Source organism: Danio rerio, chromosome 3, assembly GCF_049306965.1.
Source record: "Danio rerio strain Tuebingen ecotype United States chromosome 3, GRCz12tu, whole genome shotgun sequence".
Taxonomy (NCBI): domain Eukaryota; kingdom Metazoa; phylum Chordata; class Actinopteri; order Cypriniformes; family Danionidae; genus Danio; species Danio rerio.
The window spans coordinates 3,767,299-3,787,007 of NC_133178.1; the positions used below are offsets into that span (position 1 = coordinate 3,767,299).

At 35.8% G+C, this 19,709-nt stretch overlaps 2 long non-coding RNA genes across 8 annotated transcripts in view; one reads left to right on the forward strand and one right to left on the reverse strand.

The window, feature by feature from the left end:
- LOC141381096 (uncharacterized) overlaps window positions 1-19,709 on the reverse strand; it is a 49,528-nt gene that overhangs the window by 21,003 nt on the left and 8,816 nt on the right. For 3 of the 7 annotated variants that reach the window (XR_012400706.1, XR_012400710.1, XR_012400709.1), the window contains 2 exons: window positions 6,936-7,046; window positions 6,670-6,858 (listed from right to left, as the gene is read on the reverse strand). This is a non-coding gene — a long non-coding RNA (uncharacterized lncRNA). The other 4 variants (XR_012400707.1, XR_012400711.1, XR_012400705.1 and 1 more) reach the window with 3 other exon arrangements.
- LOC141381102 (uncharacterized) lies at window positions 8,519-9,897 on the forward strand. Its single transcript, XR_012400721.1, has 3 exons — window positions 8,519-8,553; window positions 9,602-9,641; window positions 9,740-9,897. It is a non-coding gene; the product is annotated as an uncharacterized lncRNA (long non-coding RNA).

Here is a 19,709-nt window from a genome sequence, read left to right on the forward strand (position 1 = left end):
AGACTTTCTGATCGAGTCGATGAGGGTTCCTCTTGCTGAGTACAGCGATATCCGAGCGAACCAGTGTCTCCCGGTCCAGAGTGGGTATACGCGGCGGCAGACGGTTGAGCTGGGATTCTCCCATGCCTGGCGTTCTTTGGGTTCGGTCCTCCAGAGCGGTGCGTTTAAGTTGCATTTCTTTCCTAAAAGAGCAACACAGTCGCGCAGCACGTCCTTTTCAGGATGGCGCTCCGACTGTGCGATTCTGGATGCGGGGGTTTCCTGTCTCCGGATAATGGGCACGATCACTGCATTACAAGTTTGGGGGTCCAGCATGTTAATGTGGTACTCGCGGGCGGTCCATGTCGTCATTGCGATGCCATGACCCTTGCAAAGCTAAGATCTCAGCTAGCTTTCGTAGGAGAGCGAACCACCCCAGCTGTCCCCTGCTCTGCAGCGGGCACTCGGGCAGATCTGAGGGTCTCAGCGGGAGATAATCCGCCACCCACGGGCTCGCAGACCTCCTGCTCCTCCAGGCGCTCCATCCAAGCTTCGGGCAGTGGGAATGATCCATCTTATCAAATGGTAGCTCTCACGCTCACTGACACTGGAGATCAGACGTTTATAGCAGCATCGGAGGGTGGGCTTTCACTGTCCGATGAAGATATAGACCCGCTCGCCCCCTCAGGGCAGGTGAGCGCCGTCAAAATGGATCCTGAGGCGGATATGTTAGCCGTGCTTTCCCGGGCTGCTTCGGCCGTGGGGTTGGAGATGGTTCATCCCCCAACTCCGCGGCCGGACCGACTAGATGGGTGCTATGTAGAGGATCAGAAGGCGAAGCCCTCAAAGCCTCTCGTACCCTTCTTCCCGGAGGTGCACAGTAGGCTCACGCAGTCCTCCTTACCGCCCTTGACGGTGGAGCTGCCAGGGGGTATGAGGCAATCCCGCCGGTGGAGCACGCTATCGCGGTCAATCTTTGTTCGCATGGCGCCTCTACTTGGCGGGGTCCGCCCTGTCTCCTGTCCAAAGCCTGTAGGTTATCTGCCTCCCTCGGAGCCAGAGCTTACAAGGCTGCGGGCCAGGCTGCTTCCGCCTTGCACGCGATGGCCACCTACCAGAGCTACCAAGCGCAGGTGCTGGCCGAGCTGCACGAGGGCGGGTCTAACCCAGGCCCGTTAAACGAGCAGCGCACCACGACCGACTATGCTCTTCGGACTACTAAGTCCGCCGCATGTGCGCTGGGGAGGACGATGTCCACACTAGTGGTCCAGGAACGCCACCTCTGGCTAAACCTGGCTGATATGCGCGAAGCCGTCAAAGTCCGCTTTCTTGACTCCCCCATATCCCAAGCTGGCCTGTTCGGCGACACTGTCGGTGAATGCACCCAGGAATTCAAGGCGGTAAGAGAGCAGTCAGATTCGATGGGCAATGTCATCTATCGGCGGGATTGTAAGCTCGCTCCGCCCGCCGAGCCATCCACCTCCGCTGCTCCTCGCCGAGGGCGCCCGCCAATGAGTGCTGCCCCCGCCTGCGCCTCCGGCAAAGCGGGAGCATCGAGCACCTCGGAAGCAGGCAGCCCCCCCTGGCCAGGGAGCCGTTAAGTCTGATAGCGAATGCTTGCTCCACCTGTGCTTATATGCGTTGATAATTGTCAATGAAGCACACGTGCGCAGGCTTACGCTGCCAATTCATTGGCATTCATTGGCCCGTTCCATACTCTTTCAGACAATTGGTTTCTGAACCGAATCCTCCCATTCGTGGATTTTCCTAGAATCAAATCCACCAATAGCATTTCCGTTCCCCTCCTCGGGAAATGAGGGTTACTTTAGTAACCAGAGCGTTTCCATGTTTACATAAAATTAGTTGGTCAAGTTGTAATAAGTGTTTTAATAAATAATAATAAGTAATAAATTACTATTTTGGCAGTTTTTTTTCTTAAATGCATATTCCACTAAATTGAGATTCTGCTGCTGTGATAGAGATGTGCTCTCTTCAGTCATAAACTGCTCTCTGCACATCAGCATTTTTAAGCTTGTTTGACAGATGTGCACTTGTTTTACATTGTTGCAATTCTATAAATGCATGTTTATAAAAGAAATTCATCATACATTTTTGATGCATTTTCCCCCTTCATTTACCAAAATTGTGATATATTGTGGCTGGTTTTCTTGTGATCGTATGCAATTAGTGGTCATGGAAAATAATCAATCTGATGTTGGACGGGTCTGCCATGGTGTCCCTCAGGGGTCGGTCATAGGTCCCATACTTTTTAGCATTTAGATGCTTCCACTGGGGAATATCATCAGCAAATATGGACTGAGACACCACTTTTTTGCTGATGATACCCAAATTTATATCAGCTCAAATTCCAATCTGTCTGTTACTGCTTCAATCCTCAGAGTGTGTTGGAAATTAAAATGTGGATGCATTAAAATTTTCTAAAATTGAACTGTTCTAAAACAGAGGTATTCCCTATTGGCACACCAGCAGCCACTCTCAAAGACAGTGAGTTTAAATTGAATCTGGATAATGCTGTTGTCTGTCCATCTACCAAAGCACGTAACCTTGGTGTCATTTTTGACTCACACATCAAAAGCATTACAAAATCTGCTTTTCATCATCTGAGAAACATTGCGAAAATTAGGTCCTACCTTACTCAACCAGATGCTGAAAGACTCATTCATGCATTTGTCACTTCCAGGATTGACTATGTTGGAATATTAAATCAATTCCATGCGTGTTCAAGAAAAAAGGTCAGGAGAGGTTTTTCTTCAATGTCAAAAATCTTAACAATATATAGGATACGAATGAATAATTCGATTCACAGAATTCTGTTATCCTCAATGCAATGCAGAAGTTACATTAAGGAGGTGCGCAACAACTTTCTTTCCCCGACTTCAACTTATACAGGCAGCTGATAGTCACAGGTGGAGTTTAGTGGAATTCGTCATTTGTCAGTCATTGTTCAGTCCTCCATTGGCCGCACCCCAGACATACTTCCTATTTTCTACGAATCCTCTGCACAAAAAAAAAGCATACAAATTTCTGTGCTCTGTGTTCAGTTTTAACACCTCTCCTCAGACAGGAAGCTTCTGCAGAGCTGAATTTAATTTTGGAACCGCTTCTATCTACTTCTGCAAAAATGCTAATTAGTATGCACAGCACTCACACACAACAGTAGAAGTATATGACCCTTACATGACCAATACAAATAACTGTTTGATTAAAAGAAAAAGAGACAAAAATAATAATAAAAAGATTCCTATTTTCCAACAACTCTTGTAATGCGCTCTGTGTTGGTTTACCTGCTAAATGAATCAAACAGCTACAGTACATTCAAAACTCAGCAGCACACATTCTCACACGCGCTCCACCACGGCAGCACATTACTGCTGTGCTTTATAGCTTGCATTGGCTCCCAGTTCAGTCCCGTATCATTTTAAAAACACTCACACTTGCATATAAAGCTTTACATGGTACCGCTTCTTCCTATATCTGTGACATTGTCTCTCAGTATACACCTTCTCGCTCCCTGCTGATACTCTCGGCCTTCAACAACCACCCTGTAGACTAAAATCAATAGGGGAGAGAGCTTTCTCTGTTGCTGCACCCAGGTTCTGGAATGCTCTCCCTTACTCTGTAAGAAAAGCTTCCACACTAGCTAGATTTAAGAAGATGCTAAAACTCATCTTTTTAAGACTGCATGTTTAGATTCTTGATTAATCTATGTCAGGGGCGGACCAGCCCACATTACCACACAAAACAAAACAAAAACAACCCGTTGTCATTCTCCGTGCCTCTATTAAATGCATACTGTAACCTATGCATGTATTTAACGCTTACTATAAAGACTAGATGTATCCCTACAAATGCCTCCAGGCTATAGCTTTGCATGTTAGACTATATTTCTAGTACAGTAGCATACAGCATTCTGTGTACCCTCTTGCCACATTATCTGCTGATAATGACATTTTTAAATGTACGGGAGTTCTACGCTAAGCTTACAACTGTTAAACAGAGTGCAGGTTACTGTCAAATCTGTCAGAAGTAGCATGAATGGTGTCATAATTACTTAGTATATTTTAGGATAATGACTTTTATCTTTTAGTATTTTTTCCTCAACAGCGCGCTGTTGTCTCCTGATGCAGCAGCCGAATTGAAACCTTTTGAGATTATTTCAGTTAATTATTGCAGCGTCTGATTTTTTTGCTTTGTTGGAACTTTTTAGCACCGCCTTTCCTTTTTTTATGGTCCATCTCTGACAATTATAGACAGATTTTTGCCAGATTTTGATTATGTTCACGTAACCTCTGATTGGGTCGGTCCCCTCTCAAAACCAGCCGGCGGTCACTGATTGGGCCAAATGCTTAACAATAATGTTTTTTTGTTTTCAATATTTTTATTATCAGAAAATTTCATTGACATTTACTTGGAAATACACGTTTTGTAGACATAAACATAAAACTTGCATTCAAACAATAAAATATAATAATAATTGAAAACAACAACAACAACAAAAAACAGTCATAAAAATAATAATTACTTAATACTAATAAAAAATAAATGAATAAATAAATAAATAAATAAATAAATAAAAAACACGCATTCCCCCAACCAACCACCCACCAGTGCGATTAACAATTATTTAATTAATATTATTATTATTACTATAATTATCATCATCATCATAATATTTTCAGATCTTGCAAGAGTTAAAAGCTGCCTGCAATTAAAAACAATACATTCATACATACATACATACATACATATATATATATATATATATATATAAATTTTATCATTATTTTTTTTAAACTGACCAGCCCACATTTAAAAAATGGTCCGGCCCTTGAAGCATTTGCCAGAATTGCCCGATGGCCAATCCGCCCCTGATCTGTGTTTATATGAACTTTTTTTCATGTATAGTTGTATTTTATTGCATGTTTAATTAATTAAAAAAAAATGTCGGGTCTTTCACCTTTATTGGATAGGACAGTAGAGAGAATTGACAAGAAAGCATGAGGAGCAGAGAGAGGGGAAGGATCGGCATAGGACTGCAAGGCGGGAATCGAACTCGGGTCACCGTGAGCAACAGAGTGCATTTGTCGAAGCACTAACCACTACTTTTATTTCTCTGTTATTGTAGCACTTTGGGTCTTAGAAAAGCGCATTATAAATAAAATGTATTATAAAACGTCGTATTAGGTTTGGAAACACTTGAGGGAGAGTAAACAGTGATAAAATTTGCACTTTTGAGTGAGTGAACTGCCCCTTATTTTGGGTGGTTTAGAAAGCTTTGCAAAGAGTTTTTGAGCTGGAGGATAAGGGTATTAGTGGATAAAATGCAAAAAATGTATATTATTTTGACTACATATTACTTTACCCGTCTTTCAGATAAGACGTTAAACCAAGCTCCTGACTCTATATGGTTGTTAATAATCCTGGCATCATTTGCCAAATTTGCCCACTAGACTATGTCCAACATGGCTTCCTAACCATCCCCATATCATTCTTCTTTGCTCGGTCTCCTCTCCACCAATCAGCTGGTGTGTGGTCTGGCACAATATGAGCTGCTTTGACACAATCTACATTGTAAAAGCGCTATACAAATAAAGCTGAATTGAATTGAATATGGCTGCTGTTGCGTCATCCAGCTGGATGCTGCACACTGGTGGTGGATGAGGAGATTCCCCCAATGTGTAAAGTGCTTTGAGTGTCCAGAAAAGTGCCATAATAGTGGAAGGAATTATTATTATTATTATTATTATTATTATTATTATTATTAATGGCCTTATCACAACTGTATAATATGGAAAAAAGTTATTTAACATCTGATATGGGAAACCAAAACTCTACAAAGCTGAGGAGTTTGTAATCATAAAGGATTTATGAAGAGCTTTCAATGTTAATATACTGTAAAAAGTCACTTATTTAACACTCACATGTGAAACCCTTGTTCAGTGTAATGGGTTTAGCGTAACTTGTCATTTCAGTTTTTTTTTCTGTCTCAAGAATCCTCTAAAGATTTCTCTTTTTATCAACACTCCTATTTTATAACACTCTCTCTTTTCTCTACTCTAAATGAAATGCTCGGGAGTTGATTTATAAAATGTGCATAGAGACCTTCCTAAAAGTGAACGCACACCAGAATAACTTTTATTTGTTAAGCAATATGGCTCATGATGACGATTTAAAATGATGCCATTAAGTTAATATTGAAGTAAATATGTTTACTTAGAGTTTATTTACAGCTGCGTACATTCTCATGTCAGTTTATTATAGATAACAACTTTTGTGTGGGAAGTGGCATACACACATTTCCATCCGTGTTTGGCGCATATGCCACATTTATAAATGGTCCTCTGACACAATCACTGTCTAATCTTGATTCTGTTGTATCTTTTCTACATTAAAACTAATTTAAATTAATTATTTTATTCATTCTTGATTTTGTCTTCTTTATATTTACATAACAGAACTTTAATCTTCTAACAAAAATGATTTAAGTCCTATTTTATCCTTTAAAACCTAAGAGAGAGAGAGAGAGAGAGAGACTTGCCCTTCTATGCATATAAAAAGCACAGAAAAATCTTGCAGTTTTCATATTACATTTATATATATATATATATGAACACACACACACAAACACACACACACACCATTATTTACATTGAAATAATTAGTTCTCACCTTATAATTAAGATTGTATTCTGCGATTCCTCAACCCTGGGCGGTGTCTGTACAGCTTCTTGGGGCTCGAAGTGTTTAGCTACTGAAAATGGCTTATTAAGCCAGAAATATATATACTCAGTTCCAGCATTAATGCCTTTTTTGGTTATAAGTCCAGTTTGACCCTTTGCTTGTTGCTGATTCAGATACCTAGAAGAGATGAGCAGTCAAGCGTCTTGTTTTCCATGGAGATGAAAGTCACGTACACTGTGTTCTCGTCTGTTTACCTTTCTTTTTTCCTTCTTCCTGTTTTTCTAAAAGGCAGGATGTGAAACTCATAGATGAGCCAAGGACATTCAGGGCTTTGAAGGGTCACAAAACACCAATGTCAAATGTTCCTGAATGAAAGTGAAAGTGCCAAACGGCAGTGAAAGTCCACAAATTAAAAACGAAACACCCGAAATTACATGAAACTCTGGAGGAAATGTCAATAGCGTGGCAATGATGTTAAGCGAATTATGTGCTATAACATGTAAAATGAGATCATGAAAGAAACATTCAAAAGGCAACTCATGTAAACACCTTCATCATATTATTGTCTTTTTCAGATTAAGGCAAACAATTTGATTACTGATATCCATGTAGTCACTGTCTTTCTCCCCTGCATCAGGAGGGGACAACTGGAGTTCACCTGTGGTCAATTCAGCTGATTGGACATGATCTGAAAAGGCATACCCCTGTCTATATAAGGGCCTAGGGTTGAGAGTGCATGTCAAAGCACAAACCAAGCATGAAGACAAAGGAATTGTCTGTAAACCTCCGAGACAGGATGGTCTCCAGGCAAAAGGCTGGGGAAGGTTTCAGAAACATTTCTGCTGCTCTGAAAGTTCCAATCAGCACATGTGGCCTCCATCATTCCTAAGCAGCAGATGTTTGGACCACCAGGACTCTTGCTAGAGCTGAATAATCATCTAGGATGCGTGATCAATAACCCGATGGTCACAGTGTCTAAGCTCCAGCGTTCTTCTGTGGAGGGAGGAGAACCTTACAGAATGACAACCGTCTGTGCAGCAATCCAATCTGCTGAAAGGCATCTGAAGGACCTTTAGACCATAAGAAACTAAACTCTCTGCTCTGATGAGACTCAAATTGAACTCTTTGGAGTGAATGCCAGGCGTTACGTTTGTAGAAAAACCAACACGTTCTCACTCCCAACTCGTCATATACTGACGCCTGGTCAGGAACCCTCGGCGTAGGTTATTGACGCACAGGGTACCCCTTTAGCGTCATAGGGAGACGCTGGAGGCTCGTATAATTACCAATAGATGTCAACGCAATTTTTAAAACCTGATTTACGCCTATTATCGCAGTTTTCTTATTTTAAAAATATGTAAATTTTATTTTGTTCATGAAAAGCGTCTGTAAACTGGGTCGAAACTACTGTATGAATAAACTTCGGTCCACGTGACATCCCTTCACGGTGAGTTTAACGCTGCTCTGCTATTGGTCAAACTGCATCAGCGGTGAGTTCTCAGATGAGTTCAACTGTCAACATTAAATAGTGTGTTAATGCTGCATAATGTATTTTTATTGGAGATTAGTTGGTGTTTATAAATATGTTATCATTTACTTCAAATTTAATGAGTGAAATTATATTCGGTTGCCCAGTTTAGGGTAACTATGCCTAATAAAACTTTGATTCATTCATATTATTTATTGTTTTTTTACTTTAAGAAATATAAAATTTCAAGTACTAAGTTTAAAAAATGTTTTTGGCTGATCTTTTTCATTTTAAATTATTTATTGAAGTTCGGGTCATTGTATGTGGCGATCTATTTTTTACAGTCTATGGTCGCGACCCCAAGGTTCATTGCGATCCCAAGGTTCACTGCGGTTTTCCACAAGGTAAGTAAAAAGTAAACAAATAAAGACGATTTGTTGATAAAGCATGTATTGTAAACTAGAGACGTTATACATCAAGTTCATTTATTAAAAAAATACTTTTTCTTCACATATAACGTTGGTCATGCATAGCTCAAAACAATAACGTTATATACATTTTAAGATGAGGAACAGTGTTACCAGATTGTTGTTTTCCACAATAGAATTCGTGCAAAATCTATATATAATATGCAATTTACATCTCTAATAATACAAATGTATTCATAATTGTTTCAATATTAAAGCAAATCAAGTGTTTCCAAAGGTTTAAAGGCTACATTGTAAAAACAATTATTTTCCATGCCTTAAAACAAACACACACACACACACACACACACACACACACACACACACACACACACACATATACAYATATATATATATATATATATATATATATATATATATATATATATATATATATATATATATATATATATATACTGTATAAACTGTATATATTTTTTTATTATTTATTTTTTATAATATGGTATAAGTCTGTTGAGAAAAGCAAAACTGCTGGGCATGTAATTGATTATGCCCTTATTTCAGTAGTAAATTTACCCATTTCAAGTAAAAGTATTTGAAGCATAACAAAAGCTCAAGTGTAACTTAAGCTGATGTATGTCACACAATGAATATCATACACTATTACCAGTATAATTTGGCCTTTACCAATTTATTTAATAAAAGAAAGAATCTTTCATCTCTAAATTGTGGTAAAGAGGCACAACAAGCTGTCTTTGTCAAATATTATGTCAGTCATGATGGTAATGGTAAAACTCATGGATTACCTGGCACCTTATCAGAAATTTACCATTGACCATCATATGTATTACAAGTGGCAGGATTGTTTTCAACACAAGCAACATTTTTTAAATCATTATCTTAAACAGATTAAGGCTCATTTTGGACTACACTTACATTACTTTACAACTGCTTAATGCAGTACTGATGTATCTTGTAGTTTAGTGGGTTTAACTAATGTCACATCTGTTTTTATTCATTTCAGATGCAGAAACTTTTGACATATGAATTCATCTTGACTAAGGGTAAGGTTTTTGTTCAGAATTAATCATTATTTAAAATCATTGTATTTTCATTGTTAATATGTACAGATTTTAAAAGAATGTACTTTCTTTTAACAAAGAACTCTTCACAGCACTTCATCTGAACAGTCACAACCCCACAGAGCAGCACAACCGCTCCACTCATGATCAGTGTTATGGTGCCATTTTAAAGCTGGAACCTCATCTTGTGTACAGCAAAGGCAGAGATGAAAATTCACTGTTTGTCTTGTATTGTGTGGTAAGTCATAGTTTTATAATTTTTTTTTTATTTTATTGCAACACTAAGTAGTCCATTCTTTGGTCAATATGATATAAAGGGCCTAAAATGGGACTGACGTGATCATTGTTTTGATTTCTAGATAAGTACTCATGGGGCTACACATCCAGCTGAAGTTAGCTTCATTGAGTAGGATATTTCTTTCAGTATACTCTTAAAGAGATTCATCCAAAAATGAAAATTCTGTCATTAATGACTCATACTTCACTTGTTCCAAATATGTCTGAGTTGCTTTCTTCAGTTAAACACAAAAATATATATTTTAAAGAAAGATGAAAACCTGCAAACACTGACTTCCATAGTATTTGTTTTTTCCTATTATATGGTTTCAGCTTTTCAGGTACAACTTAACAGCCGTACTTGAATTAAAATATTACTGTAAGTCCAAGAAGATTGTAAAGGTTCTAAGTTAATTTAAAGAGGGCTGTTTAGTTTCACTACATTGTAAAAACAATGTTTTAGTTGATGAGGGCTGTTTTAGTTTAGTTGTGTAAAAACATAAAGGGTTTAAGGCAACAGGTTTCTATGCAGTTTTCTAATAAAGTCAACTAGTTTGGGTTAAGAGTGTAATGGGTTACAGTTATAGCAGTGAATCATGCAGGCATGAAATTAATGTTTAGCCTTGTAAAGCAATAAGCTTGTTATAATTTAGAAATATTTTTAGGGTGGAGCACAGTATGCTGTTGTAGTTTTCATATAATTGATAAGTCAAACATGAGATGTGTGTTTTAAATTGCAAGAAGTAAACTAACAATATGTTCATCAAGATTCAAATCTTGCATCTTATATTTTTTAAGGTTTTGGCCCAATAATACCCATATTCTGCTATTTAAAAAAACTTGCTGGAATTTGTGTCAGCATTCCCTTCAATGAAAAATACAGCAGTGGACATCAGTGGTGATAAAAATGTTTGAGAAGTATAAGGGTGTTCATAATGAGAAGTGCAGTCACTATCCTGATCTCTTTACTAACTGTGTCCTTTATCAATGAGTTATCGCTGTGTTTCAAATAGTTACCGATTAACCAAGATCGTAACCCTAAACTTAACCCTAACTACACCTTTCAATAAACTACATTTTGTACCGCCATGTCTTTCCCGTCCCATCTATACAGTGACAAAGGATTGTGGGTAATGTAGTTTAAAGCCTTTTTTTAATAAAATTGAATAAATACAATTTTTAATGAACTAAAGAGTATCTGAATAAGGTAATTTTGCATATATTCATGACATATATGAAAGCCTGGCATAAATTTGTTATTTTACAATGAGTATTTTTTAAAACAGCTTTTGTTGACTTGATCAGTATATATCAGACTATTATATCCAACATTATTTATTAAACATAGCATAGGTAATAGTCTTGCTGATATTCTCTCACTCTCTTATACTGTAGTTTACAATGTTTTTCATAAACAATAGTAATAGTAAAACTAATGCGTCTCTTTCTGTTATTACAATAGTAGTGAAAGAATAAATGCATTTCATCTTATACAATCATATATGCCTAAACAATGTAGATATTTAAAATACATGGAATGAAAAACTTCCCTAACCCTTGACTGATTCCAGAGTGGTCTTGGCCGTCTTTACATGGTGGTGCTTCCTGCAGATCATCAAGTTGTCATCAAGACTTGAGCTTATAATTGAGATCTTGATGATAAATCTGAGTATCAAGGAATCACTCGTGGTGATAGGCAGAAACAGGCTGAAAGACACAAGAATTAATCAAACAAATACAAATGTGTTAACAGAGATAGAGAGAGAGACAAGTGCAATTTAACATATAGACATTGGTAAAGTGACATTACTTTTAGCTTATTAGAAAACTAAATTGGATTTTTAAAGTAATCTAAAGAACCTGAAAAAAGCAAAGAGAAAATATTCATATCTGAACAGTGAACACCTTATAATTTACACCTGTATATATATATATATATATATATATATGTGTGTGTGTGTGTGTGTGTGTGTGTGTGTGTGTGTGTGTGTGTGTGTGTGAGGTAGATTAAGCTGTTTTTTTTGTTTAGTTTTGTGTTGTACAGTGAATAAAATGTGCTCAGACGGGCAAAATTTCTGCCTTTTTTCCTTTTAAGGCATGGAAAATAATTGTTTTTACAATGTAGCCTTTAAACCTTTGGAAACACTTGATTTGCTTTAATATTGAAACAACTATGAATACATTTGTATTATTAGAGATGTAAATTGCATATTATATATAGATTTTGCACGAATTCTATTGTGGAAAACAACAATCTGGTAACACTGTTCCTCATCTTAAAATGTATATAACGTTATTGTTTTGAGCTATGCATGACCAACGTTATATGTGAAGAAAAAGTATTTTTTTAATAAATGAACTTGATGTATAACGTCTCTAGTTTACAATACATGCTTTATCAACAAATCGTCTTTATTTGTTTACTTTTTACTTACTGTACCTTGTGGAAAACCGCAGTGAACCTTGGGATCGCAATGAACCTTGGGGTCGCGACCATAGACTGTAAAAAATAGATCGCCACATACAATGACCCGAACTTCAATAAATAATTTAAAATGAAAAAGATCAGCCAAAAACATTTTTTAAACTTAGTACTTGAAATTTTATATTTCTTAAAGTAAAAAAACAATAAATAATATGAATGAATCAAAGTTTTATTAGGCATAGTTACCCTAAACTGGGCAACCGAATATAATTTCACTCATTAAATTTGAAGTAAATGATAACATATTTATAAACACCAACTAATCTCCAATAAAAATATATTATGCAGCATTAACGTAATATTTAATGTTGACAGTTGAACTCATCTGAGAACTCACCGCTGATGCAGTTTGACCAATAGCAGAGCAGCGTTAAACTCACCGTGAAGGGATGTCACGTGGACCGAAGTTTATTCATACAGTAGTTTCGACCCAGTTTACAGACGCTTTTCATGAACAAAATAAAAATTACATATTTTTAAAATAAAAAACTGCGATAATAGGCGTAAATCAGGTTTTAAAAATTGCGTTGACATCTATTGGTAATTATACGAGCCTCCAGCGTCTCCCTATGACGCCTCAGGCTCAGGCACAGATTCTATAGGGAATCCCTGCACGTCTAAATATGACGCTAAAGGGGTACCCTGTGCGTCAATAACCTACGCCGAGGGTGGAAGGGAGCCAAGATGGCAGCGGAGTGAATGGTCACGTTTTTTAGCGCTTAGGTACTACGAGGAGTTTTAAAGTTAACAAAATGGTTATTTTGCATGTAGAATCTTAAATTTTGAAAGTGTATGTGTTCCTGAATATTTTTAACGGACATTTTTAATTTCTGACGTGACAATGGGGAAAAAAAGAAAGAATCAGTCCCTTCAGGAAAGTGCTATATTGGCTGGATACCTCGTGGAAGAAGGGGACATGGAGTCTGCAAACTTGGAAAATATCGATCTTGAGACAGAAATTGGTGCCAATGAAGAGGTTTTTGCAAAGCCTATTTGTTCTACTCCATCCAAGAATCATACGAGATCAAAAGGTACGGATGAAATATCCTTATCTACACTCCTTGACGCGATTCAGAAGCTAACCGCTAAAATGGATGAAACGCACGACAAAGTGATTTCCATTGACAATACGGTCGCAGTCTCCTGTGAAAAACTAGATAAATTGTCTGAAAAAGTCTCCCACATGAGTGAAGAGATCAAGACGCATGGCGTTAAAATAGCTCTAATTGAGAAGGAGAATAAAGAATTGTGGGCAGAAAATCTACGTCTAAAAGAGAACTTTGACGAAATGCAGCGCTACTCCCGGCGATGGAATCTTAAGTTACAAGGGGTTCCAGAGCGCGACGGAGAAGACACGAGAAGTGTGACGATCAGCATCCTGAAACAGGTGGTCCCTGGCATACAAGACAAGATGGAAGATGTAATTGATGTTGCTCACCGCCTGGGGCTAAGGAGGTCTGACGGAGCACCTCGTAACATCGTGATGCGTTTTACTATGCGTACCTACAGGGACATTGTATGGCGAGCTGCAAAAGAGTCTCGCTATCTAGCGGAAAACAGAATTCGCATCAAGGAGGCGTTAATCAAACAGGATGTGGATGCTAGAGCCAAGTTATGGCCTTTAGTGAAGAAGGCTCGTGAGGAAGGCAAAAAGGTTTCGTGGAATGGCCCCTATGCTTTTGTTGCTGGAAAAAAACTTGAACTTATTCCCTAAAAACTTTACGGAGCATATGTAGCCGAACGTAATTTTTTAGTTATCTAAGCAATCTCCAATTGAAGAATAACTAACGGTATATCTGAGACTTTTCTTTTTCCCTATTGACTGTCATGACTATATTTTATATGTAATTTGTTCCTTCATAAGTAATTGCACTACTGGCTAAGGTTCATGTTAGCTTTATTCTCCTCTTTGCCGTTACTCGTTTACAGCGGTAAGTTCAAGAAGTGTGCATTGTTAATCTTGTTCTATTTGCATTCAACTTTATTCTAGTTTTCTCTTTTATCTCTGTTTCTAGTTATTATTATTATTTTTTTATATGAATGTTAAAAACTTTGAGTTTAACTCTTTGAGTATTGTTTTGTTAAATACCCGTGGCTTGAGAGATCTTACAAAAAGAAAGGCTTTATTTTTATATTGTAGGAAAATGAATGTTGACTTAATACTTTTACAAGAAACCCATTCTTGTGAGAATGATGTTCGTTTTTGGAAATCACAGTGGGGTGATAGGGCCTATTTTAGTCATGGGTCTAATCATTCAGCGGGTGTTATCACTCTCATCAATAAATTTAAAGGAGATATTGTTGAATCTCTAGCCTCTACAGAGGGTAGATGGGTTATTCTTGTCACTAAACTTGATAATGCAGTCTTTATAATAGTTAATATATATGGCCACAATTTAACTTCCGTCAATAAAGCATTTATTTCTTTACTACAGATAAAAATTGAAGCTTTAAAGAATAAATATCATCAGGCTTTTGTTATATTTGCTGGAGACTTTAATGAGGTTTTAGATAATTCATATGACCGATATCCCCCAAAAATGAGTCGCAGTAATGACATTATTTATACTCTGTGTGATTATCTTCAAATAACAGATGCTTGGCGACATTTTCATCCTGATGTGAAGGAATACACATGGAGTAATAATCTGCAAACTTATAAATCTAGAATAGATTTTTTCCTTGTTTCTCAACAGCTGTTACAATTTGTATTTGATGTAAGTCACCAGTATGCTCCATTTTCTGATCACTTAGCAATTAGACTAGTTCTGCAAACGAATCGTAAGGAGAATACCTTACGTGGTTACTGGAAATTGAATAATAATTTGTTAAACGATAAAATTTTTAATAGTCAGATTAAACATTTAGCTAATGAAATATTCTCAAATTGTGTGAGTAAGTCACATGCTGCTGATTGGGATTATTTTAAATTTAAAGCTAGAACTCTAGCTATAAACCGATCTAAAGCCTTAAGAGTGGTTAATGCCAGTAAGGAAGCTAATTTATTAAATAATATAAATGCCTTGATTAGAAAAGAAAATCTCTCTGTTCAAGAAATTACTCAGTTAAAATCCTGTCAATTAGAATTAGACCAGTTGTATATAGAAATTGTTAAAGGTGCCTTTGTTAGATCCAGAGCAAAGTGGATTGAGCAAGGAGAGAAAAATACAAGCTTCTTTTTCTCACTTGAGAAAAGAAATTTTAAAAGAAAGAGTATTTCTGCTCTACAAATAAATAATTCCTTATCAAAAAATCAGGAAGACATTGGAAATTTTATTTCAAATTTTTATAGAAACCTATATTCTCTTGACTCTCATGCAAGCGAAAACGGATCTTACCTACAACAAATAGAAAACTATATACCTCAGATAAGTAATGAGTTTAAAGTATTATGTGAAGCTCCAATTTCTTTAAATGAAATTAGGGATGCAATGAAATTAATGAAAAAAGGGAAGTCGCCTGGCTCTGATGGCCTAACATTAGAATTTTTTATACATTTTTGGGAATTTTTAGAGCAACCCTTTCTTTTAATGCTTCAAGAGTGTTTAGAGAATGAAACAATGACCCCTACTATGAAACAAGGTGTGATATCTCTCATTCCCAAACCAGACAAAGATCCAACTATTATTGACAATTGGCGTCCTATTACACTTCTAAATTTTGATTATAAATTACTTGCTTCCATATTTGCCAAAAGATTAAAACGACATTTACATTATATTATAAATGAAACGCAGACTGGATTTATAAAAGGGCGTCATATTAGTTGTAATACTCGACTTGTGCTGGATCTAATTGATTATAAAAATGAAATAGACTCTGATGCTATTATCCTATTCCTCGATTTTTACAAGGCTTTCGACACCGTAAAGCATGAATTCCTTTTAGACTCTTTGAAAGCCTTTGGATTCCCCTTAAAATTTCTTAATGTGGTACAAATGTTCTACAAAGATATTAATAGTTGTGTAATTCTAAATTCATGTACTTCACCAAGATTTCCTGTGCTTCGTGGTATACGACAGGGCTGTCCCTTGAGCCCATTCTTATTTTTATTTGTTGTAGAAACTCTATCTATAGATATTCTACACAATAATAATTTGGTTGGTATTAATATCTTTAACAGAGAGATTCGCATATCACAATTGGCAGATGACACTACACTATTTTTAAAGGATAAAGATCAAGTGTCTCCTGTTTTAACCATTATTAATGCATTCTCAGATGCTTCTGGACTCAAACTAAATTTATTAAAATGTGAAATTATTTGCTTGTATGACACCTTAGATGCAAAAATTGAAAATATACCGATCAAAGAGGAAGTAAAATACTTAGGAATTAATATAACAAAAAATCTAATTAGCAGACAGTTTTTAAATTTCTCAACAAGATTATCTAAAGTAAAATATATTTTTAATAGTTGGCTCCAAAGAGATTTATCAATTCTAGGCAGAGTCTTCTTAACCAAAACAGATGGGTTATCTAGATTTGTATACCCCTCATTATCTTTAGCAGTAGATAATCAGACCTCTAAAAAAATTGACAAAATTTTTCTTGATTTTATTTGGAATAATAAGCCTCACAAATTGAAGAAACATTTATTATCAAATAAAAGGAGTGAGGGGGGTCTTGAAGTCCTAAATTTTGATGACACCAATAATACTTTTAAAATCAATTGGCTAAAGAGATGTTTGCTTGGTTCAGACTCTATGTGGTATTTTATTCCAAACAATATATTTAAAAAGATTGGTGGCCTTTCTTTTTTAATGAAGTGCAATTACTCCATTGGTAAATTACCTATTAAATTAGCTCAATTCCATCAACAAGCTCTTTTAGCCTGGAAACTGACTTACAGCCACAACTTCTCACCCCACAAAACCATTCTATGGAATAATGGTGACATTAAGATAAATAATAAATCTTTTTTCTGGGATAAATGGTTTAACAAAAACATTATTTTTGTTTCTGATCTTTTTAACAGTAACGGTGATCTTTTAACTTATGAGAGTTTTATAAACATGTATCAATTCCCTATTCGCTATATGGAATTCAAGTCAATTATAAAGGCTATACCTAGTGGATTATTATGTCTGATGAAAGCTGCTCTTAGTTATGAGGCAGGTACCAAACAATTGTCACAGTTACTCCTAGGAGGAAAATCTATTCTTAGTAAAGAATGCAATAATAAGTTTATACGTCAAGTGTCCCAGTCACATAACGCAATCACTCCTAGAGGAAAGTTTTTTTGGGGATCCATAATTGTTAATATTCAATGGAGGAAAACATGGTTATTACCATATAAATTCTGTATTCCTAATAAAATGAAAGAGGTGCACTTTAAAATTTTGCACAATATTTACCCATGTAATGCACTTTTATCCAAATATTGTGATGTTACTGATATTTGCACATTTTGTAAGAATGAGAGTGAAGACATTTGTCACTTATTTTTTTCTTGCGATGTATCATCACTGTTTTGGGATGATTTAAGCTCATACTGTTTCTCCAAGGTTAATATAAGTGGTAATTTGTACCTTAAGGATGTTATTTGCTATTTTGAAAACCAAAACAAGGCGTTAGAAGCCACTGTGAACTTTCTTATACTTGCTGGGAAATTTTATTTTCACAAACAGAGGTTTCTTAAAAAAAATCCAATCTTTATTGACTTTTTATGTGAAATAGAACATTTAATTAAATCTCTTAGATTAATTGAAAATAAGAAATGTACTTCTTTCTTGAGCAAATATGATGAGATCTTTCATGCTACTTGAATATTTATTTCTTTTTTTATTATACTGTCTTTTTTTATTTTTATTTATATTTTATTTTTTTTATGTACTGTGTTTTAGTTTTACTCTTATCTTGTGTATGTAATGTGATTGTTGTGTAAAAGAACTGTTATCTTTTACTATATTCTAAATTGTATTATACAGTTTCTTGAAGCAATAAAAAAAAAAAAAAAAAAAAAAAAATTGACGCTGAAAAAAAAAAAAAAAAAAAAAAACCTACGCCGAGGGTTCCTGACCAAGCGTCAGTATATGACGAGTTGGGAGTGAGAACGTGTTGAGATATTCTTCAAGACACTTCTATACAGCTTAAAGTGACATTTAAAGGATTAACTAAGTTAATTAGGTTAACTAGGCAGGTTAGGGTAATTAGGCAGGTTATTATAACGATGGTTTGATCTGTAGATTATCAAAAAATATAAAGCTTAAAGGTGCTGATAATAATGACCTTAAAATGGCTTTTAAAAAATTTAAAACTTCTTTTATTCTAGCCAAAATAAAACAAATCAGACTTTCTCCAGAAGACAAAATATTATTAGACATACTGTGAAAATTTAATTGCTCTAAACATCATTTGGGAAATATTTAAAGCAGAAGGAAAAATTCAAAGGGGCTAATAATTGCAGCTCTTCTTTTTTTAGTGTCTCTGGTGTTTATTCTGTAAAACTTGTTCAAAGCACTGTTCTGTGACACGTTATAATTACACACTAACCTTCTATTAAGCATTAGCAAGTACTTAATTAATAATTTGTTAAGCATTAACTTTACATTAACAGATGTTGGTAAGCAGTTTATAAATACAGCTACAAATGCTCCATTCTTGACTTTTATTCACATGTATAAAGGGCTTAATGATTGTGTTTTCACACTTTGGTAATGATTATTTTTTCATTTCTAAATTAAGTCCTGCGTTTTGAGTCCAGTTGTTTAAGAGTAGTTGGTAGCTTTCTAAGATTATTCAGAACACTTAAGTAAATGATTATTAAAATTATTCAGGTCAACATTTTTACTTCTTATTATTCAGGCATTTAGTAAAAATTAATTTGTATATTAATAAATGCTTTATTAACTCAACTTCATCTAGTTCTGTAGTTCTGTGACCTATAATCTAAAATGAGAACTGTTTATGCCTTTACTATAAATCCCCTATAAATGATAGGTAAAGGCTCACTTATATTCTAAACAGGAAAAAAGGAAACGACTTAGCTGAGCATTTGTGGCTTTAGATAAAAAACTGCTTACCAACATCTATTAATGTAGAGTTAATGATTTATAGATAATGAATTTACTCTTTGCTAATGCTTAAAAGATGATTCATAGTCATTGTATGTTTAGATTACTTTGGTTGTTGATCTGGAGAATATTTCAAGAGAACGGCACCTTGAGAAATGTCTTTTGTGAGGAAAGTGATCACATGGCTCAAAACTTGTATGTACGTGCACAGTAAAAATATCCGTAAATTAGCTTTTTTTTATTTTATTTTGTATTTTATGATTCTTGTTTCAA